We start from the raw sequence: 4,431 nt of genomic DNA on the forward strand, positions 1-4,431 counted from the left end.
GTGTTTGTTTCGAAAATGTTTTTTCAACATTGCATTTTATTTTGTTTGCTCATTTCTTGCCACATATCAATTACAGGTTGGCCAGCATTGTTTTTTTCACTGAGATTATTCACAATATTGTTGTGATTCCTTTCGATCTGTCATCAGTACATTAATTACCTACCTAATCTCTATTAAGCCATATGCACCCTTAACAGCTCTTAAGGCCCAAGCTGTTTACATGCTTTTTTTTAATTTCGCTTTGATTTGGGCTCATTAGTTCCTAAATAAAATTAATAATCATCTTTTTATATGATTTACTTAGTCCATAAGCAACAAATGCATACTTCATGTTTAGTGACATTCTTATTTTTACACTTTTTTTTTCCAAATTCCATTGTATGTTATACTCTTCTGACACCACCAGTATTAGTGTCTACATAAGGGCCATAAGACCCCAATTCAGTAGTGTACACAATTTTGGAACTAAGAGCTAAAAGGTGCTGTCCACGCATGTGGCCAACTAAGCCTTTAGAGTTGTTTTAAGCCCAAGACAGGCATTACATCTGTTCCTATTGTGATATGAATGTTCAGTTTAAAGGGTTAGCAGCCTGACATTTTAAGAGGGAGTTTTTTCACAAGTTCAGTTTTTTTTTTGTAAAATTGCTGTCGTGTGGCCATTGTGTTGCTCCTTCTTTTGTTTGCACTTGCCCTTATTTGGAGTTCCTAGGCAGATCCACTGCAACACACCTGTGGCCATTTACAAGTAGGCCAGTTCTTAAGCTAAGGGCTGAGACAGGCTCGCCGCCAGATGATTCTCCTTGCCTTTACCTGCGTTGTGCATGTTTCCTCATCTATGCTGCTTTCTTTGAGCGTATTCTCCCAAGTACTTGTTGAACTTTTATTAGTAAGTGGCCTTTTATTTGCACTTTGTTTCCTTTGCTACTTTGGTAGCTTCCCAGTGGCCTTTCAATCATACTTTGTACCTCTCCCTGTAGTGTGCTTTTTGTTATAGATTAAATTAATTGTTAAAGGGACAAAAATTATTCCTAGGTAAATAATCCTCTCCCTAATTGGAATATTACTTATGGACAGGATTTCACATCTGTTCACAGCCATTAATTCACACTTATTCACATTTACGTGGAGACCAAAATACACAAATCACATTCAAGGCAAGAGTCCTTCAAAAAGAGTGTTGTGTTGTCATCCAGTTGTCTGATAATTATTTCTCTGTCTAATATTGAGATCCCTTTCAAATGACTAGTTTTTATATGAACTGATAACAATTGGGTGGCTAGCAAAAATAGATACGGAGAAATAGGACAACTTTGCCGTATATCCACGTTTTAATTCGAACTTTGGAGATGTAACTGTTTTTTTTTTTAATTTCATTGAGCTATTACTATTGCGGGACAAAGTCTTGATAGTTTTGCAGAAAAAGTTGCCGAAGCCAAATTTGTCAAGTGTCTTGAAGATAAATTCATGTTCTATTGAATCAAAGGCTTTGTTGAAGTCCAAAAAAAGAAGGAAGCCTTCAACATTGATTACCTTTGGCTAGTCCAGTATGTCAAGTACAATCCTGATATTATTAATATTATTTGATATGTAATTTCTCTGCAGCATCGCGTGGACATCGGGGGCGGTACCTCTGGATTGGCAGACCGGGGTGGTGGTTCCTCTCTTTAAGAAGGGGGACCGGAGGGTGTGTTCCAACTATCGTGGGATCACACTCCTCAGCCTTCCCGGTAAGGTTTATTCAGGTGTACTGGAGAGGAGGCTACGCCGGATAGTCGAACCTCGGATCCAGGAGGAACAGTGTGGTTTTCGTCCTGGTCGTGGAACTGTGGACCAACTCTATACTCGGCAGGGTTCTTGAGGGTGCATGGGAGTTTGCCCAACCAGTCTACATGTGCTTTGTGGACTTGGAGAAGGCATTCGACCGTGTCCCTCGGGAAGTCCTGTGGGGAGTGCTCAGAGAGTATGGGGTATCGGACTGTCTTATTGTGGCGGTCCGCTCCCTGTATGATCAGTGTCAGAGCTTGGTCCGCATTGCTGGAAGTAAGTCGGACACGTTTCCAGTGAGGGTTGGACTCCGCCAAGGCTGTCCTTTGTCACCGATTCTGTTCATAACTTGTATGGACAGAATTTCTAGGCGCAGCCAAGGTGTTGAGGGGTTCCGGTTTGGTGGCCGCGGGATTGGGTCTCTGCTTTTTGCAGATGATGTGGTCCTGATGGCTTCATCTGGCAGGGATCTTCAGCTCTCACTGGATCGGTTCGCAGCAGAGTTTGAAGCGACCGGAATAAGAATCAGCACCTCCAAGTCCGAGTCCATGGTTCTCGCCCGGAAAAGGGTGGAGTGCCATCTCCGGGTTGGGGAGGAGACCCTGCCCCAAGTGGAGGAGTTCAAGTACCTAGGAGTCTTGTTCACGAGTGGGGGTAGAGTGGATCGTGAGATCGACAGGCGGATCGGTGCGGCGTCTTCAGTAATGCGAACGTTGTATCGATCCGTTGTGGTGAAGGAGGAGCTGAGCCGGAAGGCAGAGCTCTCAATTTACCGATCGATCTACGTTCCCATCCTCACCTATGGTCATGAGCTTTGGGTCATGACCGAAAGGATAAGATCACGGGTACAAGCGGCTGAAATGAGTTTCCTCCGCCGGGTGGCGGGGCTCTCCCTTAGAGATAGGGTGAGAAGCTCTGCCATCCGGGAGGAACTCAGAGTACAGCCGCTGCTCCTCCTCATCGAGAGGAGCCAGATGAGGTGGCTCGGGCATCTGGTCAGGATGCCACCCGAACGCCTCCCTAGGGAGGTGTTTAGGGCAAGTCCAGCCGGTAGGAGGCCACGGGGGAAGACCCAGGACACGTTGGGAAGACTATGTGTCCCAGCTGGCCTGGGAACACCTCGGGATCCCCCGGGAAGAGCTAGACGAAATGGCTGGTGAGAGGGAAGTCTGGGCTTCCCTACTTAGGCTTCTGCCCCCGCGACCCGACCTCGGATAAGCGGAAGATGATGGATGGATGTAATTTCTCTCATAAACTCTCATAAATCCTGACTGTGCCTCGTCAATTATGTCATCCGGAACCAGTTTTAAACGTTTAGCAAAATTAATAGGTTCAATCTTATAGTCATTGTTTAGAAGGTTAATTGGACATTAGCTGTCCATCCATCCCATCCATTTTCTACTGTGTGTCCCTTTTGGGGTCGCAGGGGTGCTGGAGCCTATCCCACCTGCACTCGGGCGGAAGAAGGGGTACACACTGGACAAGTCGCCACGTCATCGCAGGGCCAACACAGATAGACAGACAACATTCACACTCACATTCACACACTAGGGACCATTTAGTGTTGCCAATCATGTGACTGTCTTTGGAGGTGGGAGGAACTCTGAGTACCCGTAGGGAACCCATACAGTCACGGGGAGAACATGCAAACTCCACACAGAAAGATCCCGAGCCCAGGATCGAATATTAATAATAAATGGCCTATTTTCATAGTTCAATCAATCCATCAATGTTTACTTATGTAGCCCTAAATCACTACTGTCTCAAAGGGCTGGACAAACCACAACACAAACCACTACGACATCCTCGGTAGGCCCACATAAGGGCAAGGAAAACTCACACCCAGTGGGACGTCGGTGACAAGGATGACTATGAAAACCTTGGAGAGGAGGAAAGCAATGGATGTCGAGCGGGTCTAACATGATACTGTGAAAGTTCAATCCATAATGGATCCAACACAGTCGCAAGAGTCCAGTCCAAAGCGGATCCAACACAGCAGCGAGAGTCCCGTTCACAGCGGAGCCAGCAGGAAAACATCCCAAGCGGAGGCGGATCAGCAGCGCAGAGATGTCCCCAGCCGATACACAAGCGAGCAGTACATGGCCACCGGATCGGACCGGACCCCCTCCACAAGGGACATAGGAGAAAAAGAAAAGAAACGGCAGATCAACTGGTCTAAAAAGGGAGTCTATTTAAAGGCTAGAGTATACAAATGAGTTTTAAGGTGAGACTTAAATGCTTCTACTGAGGTGGCATCTCGAACTTTTACCGGGAGGGCATTCCAGAGTACTGGAGCCCGAATGGAAAACGCTCTATAGCCCGCAGACTTTTTTTGGGCTTTGGGAATCACTAATAAGCCGGAGTCCTTTGAACGCAGATTTCTTGCCGGGACATATGGTACAATACAATCGGCAAGATAGGATGGAGCTAGACCGTGTAGTATTTTATACGTAAGTAGTAAAACCTTAAAGTCACATCTTAAGTGCACAGGAAGCCAGTGCAGGTGAGCCAGTACAGGCGTAATATGATCAAACTTTCTTGTTCTTGTCAAAAGTCTAGCAACCGCATTTTGTACCAACTGTAATCTTTTAATGCTAGACATGGGGAGACCCGAAAATAATACATTACAGTAGTCGAGGCGAGGCGTAACAAACGCATGGATAATGA

Source organism: Nerophis ophidion, linkage group LG02 (assembly GCF_033978795.1).
Source record: "Nerophis ophidion isolate RoL-2023_Sa linkage group LG02, RoL_Noph_v1.0, whole genome shotgun sequence".
NCBI lineage: Eukaryota > Metazoa > Chordata > Actinopteri > Syngnathiformes > Syngnathidae > Nerophis > Nerophis ophidion.